At 45.8% G+C, this 23,030-nt stretch overlaps 1 protein-coding gene across 9 annotated transcripts in view; it reads right to left on the bottom strand.

The window, feature by feature from the left end:
- Window positions 1–15,054, bottom strand: part of LOC106608688 (neurexin-2) — a 1,074,993-nt gene extending 1,059,939 nt beyond the window's left edge. For 4 of the 9 annotated variants that reach the window (XM_045721570.2, XM_045721573.2, XM_045721571.2 and 1 more), the window contains exon 1: window positions 14,402–15,050. The gene's annotated coding sequence lies outside the window, so the exon portion shown is untranslated. Of the gene's footprint in view, window positions 1–14,401 lie in introns of all 9 variants that reach the window. The other 5 variants (XM_045721575.2, XM_045721576.2, XM_045721577.2 and 2 more) reach the window with 3 other exon arrangements.
- Window positions 15,055–23,030: the final 7,976 nt, after the last annotated feature.

The following is a 23,030-nucleotide window of genomic DNA, read 5'->3' as shown; positions in this document are numbered from 1 at the left end:
TCTCCTCAAGAGGACCCTTTGTGCTTCTCAAATAGGCTTTCCTTGCAATCGCTCTCTCCGATATTGCGCCACACAACCAGTGTGTATCTCAACCCCTATCGCCCTCCTCAACCCCTATTGCCCTCCTAAACCCCTACTGCCCTCCTAAACCACTATTACCCACCTCAACCCCTATCGCCCTCCTCAACCCCTATCGCCCTCCTAAACCCCTACTGCCCTCCTAAACCACTATCACCCACCTCAACCCCTATCGCCCTCCTAAACCCCTATCGCCCTCCTAAACCCCTATCGCCCTCCTAAACCCCTATCACCCTCCTAAACCCCTATCGCCCTCCTAAACCCCTATCGCCCTCCTAAACCCCTATCACCCTCCTAAACCCCTATCACCCTCCTCAGGCCCTTTCACCCTCCTCAACCCCTATCGCCCTCCTCAAACCCGTTCGCCCTCCTAAACCCCTACTGCCCTCCTAAACCACTATTACCCACCTAAACCCCTATCCCCCTCCTAAACCCCTATCCCCCTCCTAAACCCCTATCACCCTCCTCAGGCCCTTTTACCCACCTATACCCATATCACCCTCCTCGACCCCTATCGCCCTCCTCGGGCCCTTTTACCCTCCTAAACCCGTATCACCCTCCTCGACCCCTATCGCCCTCCTAAACCCCTACTGCCCTCCTAAACCAATATTACCCACCTAAACCCCTATCCCCCTCCTCAACCCCTATCACCCTCCTCAACCCCTATCACCCTCCTCAAAACCTATCACCCTCCTCAGGCCCTTTTACCCTCCTAAACCCCATCACCCTCCTTGACTCTTATCGCCCTCCTCAGGCCCTATCGCCCTCCTCAGGCCCTTTTACCGTCCTTAACCCGTATCGCCCTCCTCAACCCCTATCACCCTCCTCAACCCCGATCCCCCTCCTCAACCCCTATCACCCTCCTCAGGCCTATTCATCCTTCTCAGGCCCTATCACCCTCCTAAAACCCTATTGCCCTCCTCAACCACTATCCCCTCCTCAACCCCTATCACCCTCCTCAACCCCTATCACCCTCCTCAGGCCCTTTTACCCACCTATACCCCTATCACCCTCCTCGACCCCTATCGCCCTCCTAAACCCCTATCGCCCTCCTCAGGCCCTTTTACCCTCTTCAGGCCCTTTCACCCTCCTAAACCCTTATCGCCCTCCTCAGGCCCTATCGCCCTCCTAAACCCCTATCACCCTCCTCAGACCCTTTTACCCTCAACAACCCCTATTGCCCTCCTCAGGCCCTATCGCCCTCCTCAGGCCCTATCGCCCTCCCACCCTCCTCAGGACCTATCGCCCTCCTCAGGACCTATCGCCCTCCTCAGGCCCTTTTACCCTCCTCAACCCCTATCGCCCTCCTTAACCCCTATCGCCCTCCTCAGGCCCTATCGCCCTCCTAAACCCCTATCACCCTCCTCAGACCCTTTTACCCTCCTATACCCCAAAATCGCCCTCCTCAGGCCCTATCGCCCTCCTCAGGCCCTTTTACCCTCAACAACCCCTATCGCCCTCCTAAACCCCTATCGCCCTCCTCAGGCCCTTTTACCCTCAACAACCCCTATTGCCCTCCTAAACTCTTATCGCCTTCCTCAGGCCATTTTTCCCTCCTCAGGCCCTTTTACCCTCCTAAACCCCTATTGCCCTCCTAAACCCTTATCGCCCTCCTCAGGCCATTTTTCCCTCCTCAGGCCCTTTTACCCTCAACAACCCCTATTGCCCTCCTAAACCCTTATCGCCCTCCTCAGGCCATTTTTCCCTCCTCAGGCCCTTTTACCCTCCTAAACCCCTATCGCCCTCCTCAGGCCTTATCGCCCTCCTCAGGCCCTTTTACCCTCAACAATCCCTATCGCCCTCCTAAGCCCCTATCGCCCTCCTCGGGCCATTTTACCCTCCTAAACCCCTATTGCCCTCCTCAGGCCCTATCGCCCTCCTCAGGCCCTATCGCCCTCCCACCCTCCTCAGGACCTATCGCCCTCCTCAGGACCTATCGCCCTCCTCAGGCCCTTTTACCCTCCTCAACCCCTATCGCCCTCCTTAACCCCTATCGCCCTCCTCAGGCCCTATCGCCCTCCTAAACCCCTATCACCCTCCTCAGACCCTTTTACCCTCCTATACCCCAAAATCGCCCTCCTCAGGCCCTATCGCCCTCCTCGGGCCATTTTACCCTCCTAAACCCCTATTGCCCTCCTCAGGCCCTATCGCCCTCCTCAGGCCCTATCGCCCTCCCACCCTCCTCAGGACCTATCGCCCTCCTCAGGACCTATCGCCCTCCTCAGGCCCTTTTACCCTCCTCAACCCCTATCGCCCTCCTTAACCCCTATCGCCCTTCTCAGGCCCTATCACCCTTCTCAAACCAAGCCCGCTCTTCTCTTTCTTCCCAGGTGGGGGACAGTCTAGAGCTCATTTTGTCCAATAAATAGCAGGAAGAAAACCAGCATTGAACTGTACTGTGACTCAATCTCTCTCACAGTCTCACAAGGGCATTTTTGGGGTGAAGGGAACCTTATTTTCTTACATCAAAATTATTTGGAAAGATGTGTTTGGTAGCAGAGGACTGTGAGGAGAGAGAGAGAAGGGACTGGAACATCATACAAATATTATAGGATGGCTACAACTTGAGTGTCTCTCCTCTAATAGACACTGCCTCTACGTACAATGTACACAGTTCACAATCTCTCCACATGGCCATGACCCTATCCATTCAGCTAAGCGATTAACATATTACATTGGCCCTTCCAGTTAAGATTATTCCAACCGTATACCACGGGTATGACAAAACATTTCTTTTTACTGCTCTAATTACGTTTAAGGTTCATGTTATATGGTCAATATTCCACGGCTAAGGGCTGTATCCAGGCACTCCGCGTTGGTCGTGCGTAAGAACAGCCCTTATCCATGGTATATTGGCCATATACCACACCTCCTCAGGCCTCATTGCTTAAGTATACCAGTTTCATTTGAGGACCAGGATGTTAAAAGCTGTTCCATACAGATTACAAAATAGCTGGGAAGAGATTTCTGATGTATTGATTCCATGGCACAGGGTGTATGAGTTGATATAGAAAATTACACAGAGATGTGTCCTTGGTCCGGGCGCTTGACCCTGGTTGCTCCTGTGGGTCTCTCTGGACGGGAGTTTGTTAGATGACTGAATGTCATGTAAATGTTGAGCGGCTTCACTGCAGGAGGTAGATTGAAAGTTTTAATATTCAATTAAGCAATAAGGCTTATATCTACAGTTGAAGTCGGAAGTTTACATACACTTATATTGGAATCATTAAAACTGGTTTTTCAACCACTCCACGAATTTCTTGTAAATAAACTATAGTTTTGGCAAGTCGGTTAGGACATCTACTTTGTGCATGACACAAGTAATTTTTCCAACAATTGTTTATAGACAGATTATTTCACTTATAACTCACTGTATCACAATTCCAATGGGTCAGAAGTTTACATACACTAAGTTGACTGTGCCTTTAAACAGCTTGGAAAATTCCAGAAAATGATGTCAAGAGTTTAGAAGATTCTGATAGGCTAATTGACATAATATGAGTCAATTGGAGGTGTACCTGTGGGACCACGCAGCCGTCATACCGCTCAGGAAGGAGAAGCGTTCTGTCTCATAGAGATGAACGTACTTTGGTGCGAAAGGTGCAAATCAATCCCAGAACAACAGCAAAGGACCTTGTGAAGATGCTGGAGGAAACAGGTACACAAGTATCTATATCCACAGTAAAACGAGTCCTATATCAACATAACATAAAAGGCCGCTCAGCAAGGAAGAAGCCACTGCTCCAAAACCGCCATAAAAAAAGGTAGACTATGGTTTGCAACTGCACATGGGGACAAATATTGTACTTTTTGGAGAAATGTCCTCTGGTCTGAGGAAAGAAAAATAGAACTGTTTGGCCATAATGACCATCGTTATGTTTGGAGGAAAAAGGGGGAGGCATGCAAGCCGAAGAACACCATCCCAACCGTGAAGCACGGGGGTGGCAGCACCATGTTGTGGGAGTGCTTTGCTGCAGGAGGGACTGGTAGACTTCACAAAATAGATGGCGTCATGAGGATGGAAAATTATGTGGATATATTGGAGCAACATCTCAAGACATCAGTCAGGAAGTTTAAGCTTGGTCGCAAATGGGTCTTCCAAATGGACAACGACCCCAAGCATACTTCCAAAGTTGTGGCAAAATGGCTTAAGTACAACAAAGTCAAGATATTGGAGTGGCCATCACAAAGCCCTGACCTCAATCCCATAGAAAATTTGAGGGCAGAAATGAAAAAGTGTGTGCGAGCAAGGAGGACTACAAACCTGACTCAGTTACACCAGCTCCGTCAGGAGGAATGGGCCAAAATTCACCCAACTTATTGTGGGAAGCTTGTGGAAGGCTACCGGAAACATTTGACCCAAGTTAAACAATTTAAAGGAAATGCTACCAAATACTAATTGAGTGGATGTAAACTTCTGACCCACTGGGAATGTGATGAAAGAAATAAAAACTGAAATAAATCCTTCTCTCTACTATTATTCTGACACTTCACATTCTTAAAATAAAGTGGTGATCCTAACTGACCTAAGACAGGGAATTTTTTACTAGGATTAAATGTCAGGAATTGTGAAAAAACTGAGTTTAAATATATTTGGCTAAGGTGTATGTAAATTTCCGACTTCAACTGTATTTATATAAATATTAGAATGGCCCCACCCACATGAAAAAATACTACAGTATACTTAAGCAATAAGGCACGAGGGGGTGTGGTATATGGCCGCAGCTAAGGGCTGCTCGTGTGTACGATGCAACGGGGAGTGCCTGGATACAGCCATTAGCCATGGTATATTGGTCATATACCACAAACCCCCGAGGTGCCTTATTGCTATTATGAAATGGTTACCAACATAATTAGAGCAGTAAAAATAAATGTTTTGTCATAAAGCCAATCAGTATTCAATTCAGGGCTCAAACCATCCAGTTTATAATATTGTATAAATACTATAATTTTCACTGTAGTGTTTTTGGCTGACTTTACTATAGTATTCACTGTGAGTGTTTTTCACTGAGAGTGTTTTTTTTAAACTATAGTATAAATACTCTAGTAAAAGAAAACTGTAGTCTGTACTATAGTAATAAATGTAGTGTTTTTTGTGATTGTAGTATACTGTAGTATTTACTTTTTGCAGACATTACTGTAGTATTTAATACAGTGTTTTAGTTTTATTTTCGTCACGGTTGTTATGAAGGACGGACCAAGGCACAGCGTAATTAGAGTTCCACATCTTTTAATAAACAGTGAAACTTCTACAAACAATAAACCAACAACGAAACGTGAAAGTAGTGGTGCTACATGCACATACACAAAACAATATTCCATAAAGCAGGTGGGAACAGGGACTCCTTAAGTATGATCCCTAATTAGAGACAACGAACATCAGCTGCCTCTAATTGGGAACCATACCAAGAGCACCAACATAGAGATGAAAAGACTAGAACACCCCCTAGTCACGCCCTGACCTTCAACACCATAGAGAACCAAGGGTTCTCCATGGTCAGGGCGTGACAGTACCCCCCCCCCCCCCCCCCCCAAAGTTACAGACTCCGGCCGCAAAACCTGAAACCCAATGGGGAGGGTGGGGGGCTGACTAGTGTCGGTGGTGGCTCCGGTGCGGGTCGGACGCCGTGCCTGGACTGGGCACCGGCGCAGAGGAAGGCTCTGGCCATGGAGCTGGGTTGACCGCCGTGCCTGGACTGGGCACCGGCGCAGAGGAAGGCTCCGGCCTTGAAGTGGGACTGGACGCCATGCCTGGACTGGACACTGGCGCAGAGGAAGGCTCCTGCCATGGAGCGGGACTGGACGCCGTGCATGGACTGGGCACCGGCGCTGAGGAAGGCTCCAACCTTGGAGAAGGGACTGGACGCCGTGCCTGGACTGGGCACCGGCGCTGAGGAAGGCTCCAGCCTTGGAGAAGGGACTGGACGCCATGCCTGGACTGGGCACCGGCGCAGAGGAAGGCTCCGGCCTTGGAGCGGGACTGGACGCCGTGCCTGGACTGGGCACCGGCGCAGAGGAAGGCTCCTGCCTTGGAGCAGGACTGGACGCCGTGCCTGGACTGGGCACCGGCGCTGAGGAAGGCTCCAACCTTGGAGAAGGGACTGGACGCCGTGCCTGGACTGGGCACCGGCGCTGAGGAAGGCTCCAGCCTTGGAGAAGGGACTGGACGCCATGCCTGGACTGGGCACCGGCGCAGAGGAAGGCTCCGGCCTTGGAGCGGGACTGGACGCCGTGCCTGGACTGGGCACCGGCGCAGAGGAAGGCTCCTGCCTTGGAGCAGGACTGGACGCCGTGCCTGGACTGGGCACCGGCGCAGAGGAAGGCTCCTGCCATGGAGCGGGACTGGACACCATGCATGGACTGGGCACCGGCGCTGAGGAAGGCTCCGGCCTTGGAGAAGGGACTGGACGCCATGCCTGGACTGGGCACCGGCGCAGAGGGAGGCTCCTGCCAGGGAGCGGGACTGGACACCGTGCCTGGACTGGGCATCGGCAAAGGTTGCACCGGACTGATGACACACTCCTCATGTCGAGTGCTTGGAGCCGGCACAGAACGCCCCGGGCTGGAGAGGCGCACTGGAGACCTAGTGCGTGGAGCCGGTACAGGTGGCACCGGACTGTTGACACGCACTTCAGGGCGAGTGCGGGGAGCTGGCACTGGACGTGCCGGACTGGGGAGGCGCACTGGAGGCCTGGTGCGTGGAGCCGGCACAGGTGGCACCGGACTGGTGACACGCACTTCAGGGTGAGTGCGGGGAACTGGCACTGGACGTACCGGACTGGGGAGGCGCACTGGAGGCCTGGTGCGTGAAACCGGCACAGACTTCACCAGACTGCTGACAGGCACTTCAGGTCGAATGTTGAGCAGAACACACTTGACCAACATCTCTCTCCTCTCTCTCTCCCCCAACTTCTCCATCGCCTCCCTGAAGGTCTCTGGCTCTTCCCTCTGCTCAGCCGCCAGCTCCATGTTCCCCCCCCCCCCAAAAGAATCTTGGGGTTTCTGTGGCAGCAGACTGAAGACACACTCCTCATGGCGAGTGCGAGGAACCAGCACAGGACATACCGGGCTGGGAAGGAGCACTGGTGGCCTGGTGCGTGGAGCCGGCACAGATGGCACCGGACTGATGACACGCTCTTCAGCACGCCTGCACTGTAGCCTACTCCTCGCTAACTCTTCTCTCCGGTATCCCTCATTGCACTCCTCCATCGACTCCCATTCGAGCTCTGGCACTCTCCGCTGCTCAACCGACCACTCCTCGTGCCCCCCCAAAACAAATCTTGGGGTTTCTGTGGCCACGGCCCCCGGCATCGTCGCTGTCCTTCCTGATTTCCTGGCAACTCCCGCCAAGGAAAGGTCTCGCATCCTCCCATGATCTCTTCCCAGGTCCAACTCACTTTTCCCTCCGTTGCATGCTGCTTGGTCCTTGTTTGGTGGGATATTCTGTCACGGTTGTTATGAAGGACGGACCAAGGCGCAGCGTGATTAGAGTTCGACATCTTTTAATAAACAGTGAAAGTTCTACAAAATAATAAACCAACAACGAAACGTGAATGTAGTGGTGCTACATGCACATACACAAAACAATATCTCACAAAGCAGGTGGGAACAGGGACTCCTTAAGTATGATCCGCAATTAGAGACAATGAACATCAGCTGCCTCTAATTGGGAACCATACCAAGAGCACCAACATAGAGATGAAAAGACTAGAACACCCCCAAAAAATAATTGTCACGCCCTTGGTTCTCTATGGTGTTGTAGGTCAGGGCGTGACAATTATTTTGGCATAGAAGTGAAGGCTTTCTCTTTCAGCAAACCTACTGGAGAAATAATAAAATAAACCATTTTCCATAGACTGTAGACTGTAGGTAGATAGGGAGGTAGGGAGCGAGGTAGGGAGCGAGGTAGGACTGGGGTCTAAATGGATAGTTCAGAGCTTCTGAGCTATTTTCTGTAACCTGTAGGGAACACAATATATGGTCTATACTTAGCATGTAGGTTACTGACTTATGGGTGGCACAAATTATGGGGGAAGCTCTGAACTATCAAACTAAATCAAATTTTATTAACGATCAAATCAAACTATCCATTTACTATAATCCTGTAGTATTTACTGTAGTATTATACAGTATACTACAGTTTACTATATAAATATATAGTATGTAGTGTAGTATTCTATAGTAAACTGCAGTATTTTTTCATGCTGGTGAACCTGATATATCAATCAACGGAGAGCTTACATCACTCCGTTTGCCCAACAGATACCCTTCTGAAGGCGGGGGAGGTGAGATGGAGTATTTTTAAACCAGAGAAAGCAGCTGTCTTTGGTGCTGTAGTAATTTAGGTTAAATAGCTCGCTGGAGAGTGCTAACGCAATGCGTCACACCTAAAATACATACCCACAAAACCCAGGTCTGGCTAAAGATATGTGGTATGACAGTAGAAAGTGAAGGAGGAGGAGGAGAAGAAGAAAAAAAGAGGCGAAGGAGGAGAAGGAGGAGGAGAGGAAGAGTGAGAAGGAGGAGAAGAAGAAGGAGGATGAGAAGAAGGAGAAGGAGGGGAAGGCTCGCTGAGGAACCCAACTTCCATGGCTCTTTAGAGACAGCAAATACATCAAATGTGGCTTTCAGTTGAGGCAAGTGCTACAGAGAAAGCATCTTATTAATTCATTGGATTTGTGTTGCTGTTTTTGGGATAACTCCAAAATGAAAAGGGCTGGGTTTGCTTCTTTCAACTATTCAGAAAAAACCCTCATGCATGATTAAAATACAGGGCTTTTTCAACTGCAGTCCCTTTGGGGTCTCAATTGGTGTCTCAATTCTGATAATATCACTCAACAACTTTGTCATTCATCCACCAAACCCCAGAAAGGACTACAAAATGTAACATCTCCAAAAACACCCAAAACACCTGCCAAACATTACTCCTTGTGGCAAAATCCCTTCCAAGCCTATCAATCAAACTCAACTAACCCAATCAGATCAATCAATACTCCACACTGTATTATTTTTCAGTAGGATTCAACCAATCAGTGTGGAAGACAATGAGAGGTCTTTATTACGTACGTTGTTAGATCATAGGGCCTTCTCCATCAGAGGCCTCCCATAACTCCCTGGGATCTGACTGCGTAATCAAAGCACTAGATGAGGCTGAGGCTGGAAGAGGCAGGGCACGTCGCCCCTCATCACAGACACATCAACATAATGGAGGAGATAGGGGGATGCAGGGTTGTGTTTTTCCATTTCCTTTTTCTTTGCAATTGAAAGTGTCTGCTTGTCTGCCTCTTACCTCCCCTAAGTTTGTCTGCTCATTCCTTCGTTTGGATGAAGGAATAGAAAGATGGATGAAGGAATGGAAAGATGGATGAAGGAATAGGAGTAGAGAGTTAATGAGGCAGATTGCTCTCGTCGCTGCTGTGTGAGGGATTACAGGGAGATTACCGTGCCTGATTCTCTCTCCTCTCATTCCCTCGTTCCTCCTCTCTCTCTCCCTCCCTTCCTCCCTCCCTCACTGACAGTGATGAACCAGAACAGGAGGTCATGCCCATGTTGGCCTAGTGACAGCCTAGCGACGGGGCACATATCAACAGAGGTGAGAGGGAGAGGAACCCCTGATGTCCGTGTCAGGGAAAATGGCAGCTGAGCTATTCAATACCATTCAAGGTCTGTCCTCTGAGTGGATAGGATTTCTGAGGCCTTGTGTCTGATATTTTGATTTATGAACCTCTCCACTACAGTACAATACCAACAAAGTATCCTGAAATTACCATGTGGCTGACATTTTAGAGATGATGAACCCCTCTTGCTCATTATCAAACCACAATAGAATAGAATACAATAAAATAAAAATACAACAGAATAGAATGAAATAGAATAGAATAAAATAGAACTTTTACGTTGTGGGGCTACTTCCTAGACGAGGTACATTAATACGTCAGCGTTTCAAAAGGCCTAGTTCAGAGGCTATCCAACGTACCAATGGATTCTGATTGCAGAGCCCTTTAAATTTAGGTTGATTATACGAGTTTCATATTTTGTATGGATTTTGTATTCAGGAATGTTGCATAACAGTGGATAGGATCACACAAATTTAAGCGGAGGACATTGAAACCCACTTTTGCACTCAGTGAATAACAGGTCTGGAATCAATTATTCAGATTGAGGGGAATTTGCAATTATTATAAGTCATCTCAACCCATCATGGCAATGTTAAGCACCCTCCATAAAACACAGTGAGTAGAACAATATATAGAAAGTGTGCATATAGATTCTACACATCCTCGTCTGTTGGCAGCGCCACAGTGTTAAATATGTAAGCATATTAGAGATGCTAATTAGCCTATGCATTATTAATTGATTATAAACTCACTGTCAGTCAAAACCGTTTTACAGACCAAAGTCAATAGCATGGTATGATGTCCCTAAAAGAGTACTTCAAACAATAGCTTGAGAGAAGATGATCACATTTCAAATGGTTGAATTCATTGTATTTGTTGCGATTTCCTTTAACACAATTGTGAGATGTGCTGAACATGCAAGGGATAAACAATATATTCACCCAGTCATTTGCGATTGTATAGACTTTAGCTGAAACCAACCTCCCTTCATAATACAGTCCAAACATAATTAGATAGTAATATTACAAATAACAGAATAGAACAGAAATGAGGTTGCGAGGAGTGGTATAGAGGCTGTTAAACTGGTATATGATATACACAGAGTGTACAAAACATTAATTATGCACACCTGCTCTTTCCATGACATAGACTGGCCAGGTGAATCCAGGTGAAAGCTATCGTCCCTCATTGATGTCACTTGTTAAATCCACTTCAATCAGTGTAGCTGAAGGGGAGGAGACAGGTTAAAGAAGGATTTTTAAGCCTTGAGACAATTGAGACATGGATTATGTATGTGTGCCATTCAGAGTGTGAATGGGCAAGACAAAAAAAAATGGAAGTGCCTTTGAGTGCTGTGCTGAGGGGGGGTGCAACTCAATACTAAGAAGGTGTCCTTAATGTTTTGTACACTCAGTGAATACGTGTGTGTACGTGCGTGGGTGTGCGTTTGCGTGTGTGTGTGTGTGTGAGTGCGTGCGTGCGTGTGTGTGTACTGTATATGCATGGTTTATGCAGGGTTGGGGAGTAACGGATTACAAAAAACTGTGACTGTAATCCCTTATGTTACCAGCAAATTATTGTAATTACAGATACTTTTGAAGACCTAGATGTTTACTTCTAGGATTACTTTAAAATTCAGAAAAGATGTTTGCGAAACATTTGTTTGACACCTTTATGTTTTCTCAATGTCATTCAAATCAGCAATGGCAAAAGGAGCAAGTTTAAATTTGTTCCACCTGAGCGAGTGACTTGCTCAGCCACCTGAGCAAATCAGAGACCACTACGATGACACACCAAATATGTTTGACTGATCGTGGGAAAAGAGCAGGAATAGGCTTTAGTAGGCTACATTCCAAGCTATGCCTTCCAATGGTGCGACTGCTGTCGGCATCCAAAGATTATCCAACTTGAATTAACGCTTGGAGGTAAGGACGACAGCACTGGTGTAGCCTACGCGCGATCCGGATATCACTTATTATTGAAATCTACATAGCGCATTAATATAAATCACACTGCTGCTCTGTCATTTAGCTATTTGCGGTTTACGGATTGTGGTTGTTGTTGATGGCTGTTCACAAATGCACATGTGCATTTTAACCCAATAATGGTTGAATTGAAGAAGGTTAAGCTGCCCATCAATCATAGTTTTGTGGACAGCCAGTGAAATATGCGCTATTTCAACTGCTCTATAGTGCGGATTGCAGCCTATGGAATAGACATTTATTTGAGGGAGTACCTAACTTCTCCATACTGTCAAAACGAGTTTAATTTAAGAAGACCACAATTGGGACTTTTATTGCTCAATCTAATTTGTGATGATTAAACAAAAATGTATGATAGGCTTAATGGACACATGCTCAAACTCGCGCACCTCTGATAGACATAAACAGCTGCGAATTATCGAGATATCAAAGTGTCACCAACAAAAACAGAAACAATAGGCCAATAGCAAATTCAGCATTTGTTGTTACATTTTCACGTGCAAATAGCACTTCTCCGTAGTACTCAAAGCATGCCATTCCACCGGAGCAGCATTTATTTTTCAACTCGAAGCAATGAGCCCAATCAGTTGTCCATGACAACAAGATAAACAACAGAGTAGACTAACAAATCCTTCGTTTTTGGGGTTACGCTCAGGTAAAACAACTTGTCTAATCTATATTTCCATATTTCCAAGTCCTATTCTTGACGATCAAGGGAAATTAAAATAATTGGAATGACTAGAAACCTGACAGACTTTGTTTTTTAATGTAAAGAAATAATGTGTATTATTAGCTATAATAGAAAGAAAGCAATGTGTTACATAGCAAACTCATACATGCATATGTTTTAATTTACTAGGCAAGTCAATTAAGAACAAATTCTTATTTACATTGACGCCTACCGGGAATCAACTACCATATTCAGGGGATCCGATCCAGCTACATTACGGTTACTGTCCCAACGCGCTAACCACTAGGCTACCTGCCACCCCATTTATGGACAGCTAACCCTAACCCAACATTGATTTATCCTGCAATAGCTGTTGTTCAATTCGTAATATTCATTTTGTCTTCTTGTAATGCATCTTAAAGGGAAAGTAATCTAAAAGTAACCAGATTACGTTACTGAGTTTGGGTAATCAAAAAATAACGTTACTGATTACAATTTTGGACAGTTAGCTAGTAACTGTAACGGATTACAATAACCTCCCCAACCCCGTTTGTAGAGGTACAGTATGTCTTTAGGAGGGGTTGGGTGAAGCGGAAAGTCACATTTTGTTGGACCAACTGACGAATAAAGTGATCTTAATCTAGATGTTGACTTCAGAACGGCCATCATGTCCAATGATTTGGCCCAGGGGTCCGTATTGGAATTAGAAGACAGCCTGTTCGATAAGTGATATACACCACTGCCTGGTCTATGTGTGCGTCAATCAACTCCAGGCCTCGCTCCTACACGGATAGCTATCCCCAAATGTAGCACAAGTTTTCATGTTAACGTAACAAATAACTGTAGTGGAACATGGTCTTTTTCCTCTCTCTATCTGATATTGAGGGACCCTAAGGAGAGACGGTTACGCACCCCAGTGGGCTAAGGTATAGCGACACAGTGGAAAACATTTGAGTCGCATTTGCTATACTGCTATTATCAAGTATCAAATATATCGCATTTGTCATTTAAAAAAGGTAAACTATGCTATAATAATGTGATGTAATATCTATATATTTATATGTACGTAAATGCAGCTATAATGCAATAGAGACGGATCGTTTTCAGACAGAATTGTAATGCGGTGTTTCGGAGACCGAATAATGCATGGCCTCGAGTGGCCTAAACTATTCAAGCCTTAAAAGATCATTGTAAAGCGCCAATAAAACGTATTTAATGAAGCCCACGTTGTGAACTTCAATATTTATATGTCCTGAGCTCCCAAGTCGGCTCTCAAGTAAATTCAAGCTATAAATTCTTCCTTTCAAGGATTTGGAAAAGGTGTAGGGGGACATCACTAAAGAGCGTGATTGTTAATAGGTGAATAGACAGTGGACTCATTCTCTGCAGCAAGAAGCATATGACCATCTTTCTGAACTTGGTTTGATCCTGGAGCCTTAGATGTCTATCCAGACTGGGCAATGAAAAGACGCGCTCGTCTCACATTGGATTCTCCGATCATAACATAGCCTAATATTATAATCATAAGGTATATACATTTCTACAGTAATCACATTAATCATATTTTTCTGAACATGTGAAAATTGAAACGCACTCTCCTGTTTTTTTTCTTCATTCTCGGTAATGTAGCCTATTACAAACAGCGTGCCAATTTCTGGACGCAGAAAATAGAGCAGCAGTCTGCCCGCTTATAGGCTATGTCTCATCCCAAAGAAAGACACTGCTGCCAGGTCCGACTAATCCCCTCCAACATATTGACCCATTACGCATCCCTCCATCTACAGTCATGTATACATTCTTCTCTAAGGAAACGGTGTCCTATTATTATGATGACAACATACTAACCTATCCTATCTCTTTCAATACAAACATGATTTCAGAACTGCAGTCGACAGCAACAAGGTCCGTAGTCTGATATAACCATGCTCTGATGTTTGTCACGCTGTCCGAAAATCCACATCCTGCTTCCAGCACAGCAGCGCTGTCAGAAAACGCAGACAGACAGACGCAAAGGAATTGTGACCATAGAAAAACATAGAAGAAAAAGTCCTTACTTGTGTCTTTGTGAAATCCCTCTCGATAATTCTCCAGACATCAAAGGTGTAATATTCCTGGTCTGGATATGCCGCTTATTTTGTTATCCAGTGCGTGAAGCAGGTCAGAATGCAGTTTTTTCTTCTTCTCCAGCTAACAGATGCGAAGGGAGCTAGCCCTGTCGTTCCACCTGCAACCGTGGAATTGAAGAGACAGCATCAGCACCGCACTGGAGCCCGCCCACCGCGACACGCCCCGCTCCGGCTCGGCTACTTCCAACCAAGGCGAGGGGAGGAGTTGGCGAAATAGCTCGTCGGTTGTCTATCGCTGAGACTCTGCTGCTGCGCTGAACGTTTACCAGTTCCCCCAGGCGACCCACATAGTGAAAACACTCAAGATCCAACTTGAACTCTGAACATTAAGATTGGGCATTTGTGGAAGGCCTGGCCGATACCCTATTACTTAAGAAGGTTTAAATTAATTCCAAAATGTTAAAATCTCAATTGGCATCTAAAAACAGTATTGAAAATCAACATTATAGGCTTACTGGCACACCTAGCCTATTTCAAATGGCAGGTGACCTAATTAGTCAATTAAAATCAACTGTGCCAATGGACCAATGAAAGCTCAACATTCAGACAATTGCCAAACTTGATTGGAAAACTGTTTAGATCATTTTTTGCAAATATTTGTCTTCAAAGTAAATGCAAATGAACAGTTTAACAATTGAATGCAAAGATATGATGAGAACTGTACTGTGAATTTGAAAGGTTACACAATAAAAACAGAACTTGCACAATTATCAACCGTTTTACAATGACCCTCATGGAGCCAATTCTTCAGAAAGTTATGAAAAATTGAGAATGAATGTACCTATTCTTTGTCCTAGTCTTCATTATCTGTGGACCAATTCCCAAACCAATTATACAATGGTAATGGGAAAATCATACCATTTTTATTTCGTTTATCAATTGCTAAGCTATTTGACCATTTCTGATCAGCCCACTACTATTTGGAGAATAAGGCCATTATTTTTGTCTCACACACACACACACACACACACACACACACACACACACACACACACACACACACACACACACACACACACACACACACACACACACACACACACACACACACACACACACACACACACACACACACTATCTCTCTCCCTGCCACTGACAGACATGGACTGGGGCTGCAGCTCATTAGAAGGCTAGCACCTCGTCTGATCTGGTCTGGTCTCTGTGGGAGTGTGACTGTGACTGTGATTCACTCCTGTCCCAAATCATGTCAGCAAATTGCCACAGCTGATTACTTTATCTCAGCACATGTTTTTATCTCCCCATTTACTTTGACCTGTAAGAATATGTCTCTGTAGCAAGTTATCTAGCAGTAATGGTGCTTGTGGGAACTGAAAGAACAATGGACAGACCAGAGAGAAATGTGAACTGTAGGTGTCCATTTTTAATGTCCCTCTGTTTTGTAACATGTCTAAATCAGAAGCCTGTGTCGTTGATGGAGAAATCAGACACTTTGTCCATAAAGCTGAAGGGAGGGTATCAAGCATTCTTACTTAGTAATGTTGACAGGGACAGACATGTAGAGAGTCCATCAAAATATCATCCAGGGCTACTCACGTTCTGTGAGACGGGAAAGAAAGGTGAGGTCACAGATCTCAAGGCTGCTAAGCAGGATCAGGGGTTGAAAAGAATTGCCAAGCTTAGTCTGGGTAAAGATGTATTTTGTAGCAAGGACTGCTTCTATACTCAATATATTTTTTGTATGCATTATAAATAACTATACTGTTTCTTCTGCAGCCATATGCTGCAAGTCATTTGAGAATATAGACATAAACACATCCACTGAGTGTACAAAACTATAGGAATACCTTCTTAATATTGAGTTGCACCCCCTATTGCCCTCAGAACAGCCTCAATTCATCGGGAACATGGATTCTACAAGGTGTCGAAAGAGTTCCACACGGATGCTGGCCCATGTTGACACCAATGCTTCCAACTAGTGTCAAGTCGGCTGGAAGTCCTTTGGATGGTGGACCATTTTTGATACACACAGGAAACTGATGCATGTGAAAAACCCAGCAATGTTGCAGTTCTTGACACACTCAAACCAGTGTGCCTGGCACCTACTACTATACCCCATACAAAGGCACCTAAATCTTTTGTCTTACCCATTCACTCTCTGAATGACACATCTACACAATCCATGTCTCAATTGTCTCAACGCTTAAAAATCACTCTTTAACCTGTCTCCTCCCCTTTATCTACACTGATTGAAGTGGATTTAACAAGTGACATCAATAAGGGATTGTTGCTTTCACCAGGATTCACATGGTCAGTCAATGTCACAGAAAGAGCAGGTGTTCCTAATGTTTTGTACACTCAGTGTAAATAGTTCAAACGCATAAAAGGAATCATGCTATTGAATTATATTCATAAGCAGATATTCTCATGGTGGTTGCATGTTTGCCCAAACCTAATATAAATAATATATCAAATCAGATGTTACATGACAATAGAGCAGGTCAACTCAAAGTGATAATCTCTTTGGAATCGATTTGGGCATTCGGATAAACTTTCCCTTTAAAAGCCCAGTGTAACCAATTTCAAATGTACATTTTCCGGTCTTATGATTTAATATTCTCAACATCTAAAGGGTTTGTTGATTTTATGAGTAATTCATTTCATTGTTGGGAGCCCGTTTTTTTCTTCTTTCTACCTAATTAAATTAAATGTAAATGTTTTGTAGCGAGCCTTCCCTGCAGAGGGCCTATCCAGTCTTGCTCATCCCTGAAATGGAACAAATCAACTGTGCAGTGTAATCAAACAAAAGCAAGGCATTGTTATGCCATCCCTCCCATTTGTTATTATTGTGATTATAATATCATCTCTCCTCCACATTTTCATATGATTAGCTTGACAATAATAAGACAGGAGGGCTGTGGGCTCTGTGAGCTGGCTGATTGGCTTGCCTTGGATTTGGCACTTGTTCTTCACTAAGACAATGCCTTCATTAGCTTATTTACGCTAAGGATGTTTTTATTATGAATCTTGATTCATATTGTTAACACTGATTAATCCTACTTATAGTTGGAGGTAAGGCAATACCTTAGTGAGCTTATCTGCAATCAAATTTCAGTTCTCTCCAAGATCGAGAGAGAGCGAGAGAGCCCCATCAGTGGTGAACAATTGGGCTTCTGTGCAGCCATGTCACGCCAAAGCAAAGAAGTGCTGAAGCCTTCAGCAGCCACCCTATGACAATAAAGGGTGGGTGGCAAGGGGAAAGACGCTTCTCTTCAAGACTTTCTCTCAATCTCTTCACTCAATCTCTCTCTCTCCCACCCCTCGCTTAATCTCTCTTTCTCCCTCTTTTCAATTCAATTTAATTTGCTTTGCTGGCATGAGAAGTATGCACTTATGTCAGCAAAGCATCTGCAGTGGTAATGGATGGACCAATAAAGGAATGGAAACAACATTCTCTAGCAGAAAGATATAAGAATTGTTATTGAACCATTAAATAAGGTTGGAATGTGTGTGTCTTGTGAAGCGGGATAAAATCGGTCACTCACAGGATGGGTATGCCACTCATGGTCTCTGCAACCCAGTGACTAGGAGGCAATGTACAATCTCACTCTTAATACAACACAAGGAGAATGGACATGCACTTTCCTTCCATATTCTCTTATTTTTCAATGACAGCGACACAGAGAGGGGACACAGAGAGACGGGAGATACAGAGCAGGGCTGGTAGATGCTGGGATTTGTACCGATGCAGGCAGGGGAATTGTACATGTGCGCATTTAATCACATTAGAGGGTGGCAGCCTTGACCGCAAGGCCACGCTCAGGCAAATTCCATGTACCATCTCAATAGATGGAACAAGGATTGCCATTTTATTTTGCTGCGGACGTATGTTTTCAATGTACACATTTCACTCAAGACCAAAGTACTGTCAATAATTTAGTATCTTTCTATTGATTGAATACTATAAGAACATATGCAGGGGTTGAAAACAGCACTCTGTCAACATGATCTCACAAAACACAAGTGATTTGCTCTTTTCTTTTTTCATAATTGGCTGATTCACTTGTAATAGAATGTGTTATGCACCTGATTATCGCACATGGCAGCAAATCAAATCAAATCAAAATCAAATCAAATTGTATCACATGCGCTGAATACAACAGGTGTAGACCTTACTGTGAAATGCTTACTTACAAGCCCCTAACCAACAATGCAGTTTCAAAAAATACAGATAAGAATAAGAGATAAAAGTAGCAAGTAATTAAAGAGCAGCAGTGAAATAACAATAGCAAGATTATATACAGGGGGGTACCGATACAGGGTCAATGTGCGGGGGCACCGGTTATTTGAGGTAGTATGTACATGTAGGTAGAGTTATTAAAGTGACTTTGCATAGATGACAATAGAGAGTAGCAGTGGTGTAAAGAGGGGTGGGGGGGGGGGGGGGCACTGCGAATAGTTTGGGTAGCCATTTGACTGGATGTTCAGGAGTCTTATGGCTTGGGGGTAGAAGCTGTTCAGAAGCCTCTTGGACCTAGACTTGGCCCTCTGGTACCGCTTGCCATGCGGTAGCAGGGAGAACAGTCTATGACTAGGGTGGCTGGAGTCTTTGACAATTTTTAGGGCCTCCTCTGACACCGCCTGGTATAGAGGTCCTGTATGGCAGGAAGCTTGGCCCCAGTGATGTACTGGGCTGTTCGCACTACCCTCTGTAGTGCCTTGCGGTCGGAGGCCGAACAGTTGCCATACCAGGCGGTGATGCAACCAGTCAGGATGCTCTCGATGGTGCAGCTGAAGAAGTTAGTTTGTTGGTGATGTGGACACCAAGGAACTTGAAGCGCTTAACCTGCTCCACTGCAGCCCCGTCGATGAGAATGGGGGCGTGCTCGGTCTTCTTTTTCCTGTAGTCCACAATCATCTCCTTTGTCTTGATCACGTTGAGAGAGAGGTTGTTGTCCTGGCACCACACGACCAGGTCTCTGATCTCCTTCCTATAGGCTGTCTCGTCATTGTCGGTGATCAGGCCTACCACTGTTGTGTCATCAAGATATATTTAATGATGGTGTTGGAGTCGTGCCTGGCCGTGCAGTCATGAGTGAACAGGGAGTACAGGAGGGGACTGAGGTGCCCCTGTGTTAAGGATCAGCATGGCAGATGTGTTGTTACCTACCCTTACCACCTGGATGCGGCCTGTCAGGAAGTCCAGGATCCAGTTGCAGAGGGAGGTGTTTAGTCCCAGGGTCCTTAGCTTATTGATGGGCTTTGAGGGCACTATGGTGTTGAATGCTGCGCTGTAGTCAATGAATAGCATTCTCACATAGGTGATCCTTTTGTCCAGGTGGGAAAGGCAGTGTGGAGTGCAATAGAGATTGCATCATCTGTGGATCTGTTGGGGCGGTATGCAAATTCGAGTGGGTCTAGGGTTTCTGGGATAATGGTGTTGATGTGAGCCATGACCAGCCTTTCAAGGCACATCATGGCTACAGACGTGAGTGCTACGGGTCGATAGTCATTTAGCCAGGTTGCCTTAGTGTTCTTGGGCACAGGGACTATGGTGGTCTGCTTAAAACATGTTGGTATTACAGACTCAGACAGGGAGAGGTTGACAATGTCAATGAAGACACTTGGTCAGCGCATGCCAGTAGGTCAGCGCATGCTCACAGTTCACGTCCTGGTAATGCATCTGGCCCTGCGGCCTTGAGAATGTTGACCTGTTTAAAGATCGTACTCACATCGGCTGCGGAGAGCGTGGTCGCACAGTCTTCCGGAACAGCTGGTGCTCTCATGCATGTTTCAGTGTTATTTGCCTCGAAGCGAGCATAGAAGTAGTTTACCTCGTCTGGTAGGCTTGTGTCACTGCGCAGCTCTCGGCTGTGCTTCCCCTTGTAGTCTGTAATGGTTTGCAAGCCCTGCCACATCCGACGAGAGTCAGAGCCGGTGTAGTATGATTCGAACTTTGTCCTGTATTGACGCTTGCCTGTTTGATGGTTCATCGGAGGTCATAGCGGGATTTCTTATAAGCTTCCGGGTTAGAGTCCCACTCCTTGAAAGCGGCAGCTCTAGGCTTTAGCTCAGTGCGGATGCTGCCTGTAATCCATGGCTTCTGGTTGGGATATGTACGTACGGTCACTGTGGGGACGACATCATCGATGCGCTTATTGATGAAGCCAATGACTGATGTGGTATCCTCCTCAATGCCATCGGAGGAATCCCGGAACATATTCCAGTCTGTGCTAGCAAAACAGTCCTGTAGCTTAGCATCTGCTTCATCTGACCACTTTTATTGATCTAGTCACTGGTCCCTCCTGCTTTAATTTTTGCATGTAAGCAGGAATCAGGAGGGTCGAATTATGGTCATATTTGCCAAATGGAGGGCGAGGGAGAGCTTTGTATGTATCTCTATGTGTGGAGTACAGGTGGTCCAGAGTTCTTTTTCCTCTGGTTGCACATTTAACATGCTGATAGAAATTTGGTAAAACGGATTTAAGTTTCCCTGCATTAAAGTCCCCGGCTACTAGGAGCGCCGCCTCTGGGTGAGCGTTTTCTTGTTTGCTTATGGCGGAATACAGCTCATTCAGTGCTGTCTTGGTGCCAGCATCTGACTGTGGTGGTTTGTAAACAGCTACAAAGAATACAGATGAAAACTCTCTCGGTAGGTAGTGTGGTCTACAGCTTATCATGAGAAACTCTACCTCAGGCGAGCAATAGCTTGAGACTTCCTTAGATATTGTGCACCAGCTGTTGTTTACAAAAATACACAGACCGCCGCCCCTTGTCTTACCAGACGCTGTTCTATCCTGCCGGTACATCGTATAACCAGCCAGCTGTATGTTGATGTTGTCGCTGTTCAGCCACAACTCCGTGAAGCATAAGATGTTACAGTTTTTAATGTTCCGTTGGTAGTTTAATCTTACGCGTAACTCATCGATTTTATTGTCCAAAGATTGCACGTTTGCAAGCAGGATGGAGGGAAGTGGGGTTTATTCGATCGCCTACGAATTCTCAGATGTTAGCCAGACCGGTCTCTCTTTCTCCAACTCCTCTTCATGCAGATCATGGGGATCGGAGCCTGTTCCCGAGGAAGCAGCGTGTCTTTCACGTCGGGCTCGTCAGAGTCGTGAAAGGAAAAAGAGGTTTCTGCTTGTCCGTGGTGAGTAATCGCAGTCCTGATGTCTAGAAGTTATTTTCGGTCATGAGAGACGTTAGTGGCAACATTATGTACAAAATAAGTAAAAAAAATAAGTTACAAACAACGCAAATAAGCGAACAAAAAAACACCTTGCTGCTCTGCTCTCATCTATATTATGTGAAAAGAGAGAGTTCAAAGAGAGAGAAAGACAGACAGAGGTAGACATAGAGGGAGCTAGAGAAAAAGACAGAGAGGGAGATGGCAGTCCGCCAATGGTGTTGGCCTTCTCCGGTACTTTTGCATACTTTTTAGCCAGCAGTTCTGAAAATAGCACTCATGAGCCAAAAGTGGTCTCTGAAAATTGTGTACTACGTCACATATGTGGAGATATGTGCACCATGTTATTGTTCTCTCTCACTCTGCTGTGGGTGAACCATGTTATTGTTCTCTCTCACTCTGCTGTGGGTGCATCATGTCATTGTTCTCTCTCACTCTGCTGTGGGTGAACCATGTTATTGTTCTCTCTCTCTGCTGTGGGTGCATCATGTCATTGTTCTCTCTCACTCTGCTGTGGGTGCATCATATTATTGTCCTCTCTCACTCTGCTGTGGGTGAACCATGTTATTGTTCTCTCTCACTCTGCTGTGGGTGCACTATGTTATTGTCCTCTCTCACTCTGCTGTGGGTGAACCATGTTATTGTCCTCTCTCACTCTGCTGTGGGTGAACCATGTTATTGTTCTCTCTCACTCTGCTGTGGGTGCACCATGTCATTGTTCTCTCTCACTCTGCTGTGGGTGAACCATGTTATTGTTCTCTCTCACTCTGCTGTGGGTGCATCATGTTATTGTTCTCTCTCACTCTGCTGTGGGTGCATCATGTCATTGTTCTCTCTCACTCCGCTGTGGGTGCATCGTGTTATTGTGCTCTCTCACTCTGCTGTGGGTGCATCATGTTATTGTTCTCTCTCACTCTGCTGTGGGTGCATCATGTTATTGTTCTCTCTCACTCTGCTGTGGGTGCATCATGTTATTGTTCTCTCTCACTCTGCTGTGGGTGCACCATGTTATTGTTCTCTCTCACTCCGCTGTGGGTGCATCATGTTATTGTTCTCTCTCACTCTGCTGTGGGTGCATCATGTTATTGTTCTCTCTCACTCTGCTGTGGATGCATCGTGTTATTGTTCTCTCTCACTCCGCTGTGGATGCATCATGTTATTGTTCTCTCTCACTCTGCTGTAGGTGCATCATGTTATTGTTCTCTCTCACTCTGCTGTAGGTGCATCATGTTATTGTTCTCTCGCACTCTGCTGTGGGTGCATCGTGTTATTGTTCTCTCTCACTCTGCTGTGGGTGCATCGTGTTATTGTTCTCTCTCACTCTGCTGTGGGTGCATCATGTGCATCTTGCTACCTGTCACTTCAATGGCGATGGACTGAAGCTCATTTGTTGAAGTCGAATTGCTACGGAGC

Source organism: Salmo salar, chromosome 07 (assembly GCF_965601325.2).
Source record: "Salmo salar chromosome 07, fSalSal1, whole genome shotgun sequence".
Lineage (NCBI taxonomy): Eukaryota > Metazoa > Chordata > Actinopteri > Salmoniformes > Salmonidae > Salmo > Salmo salar.
The sequence above is the reverse complement of the archived record's forward strand: the minus strand, read 5'-3'. Positions and strand labels throughout refer to the sequence as shown.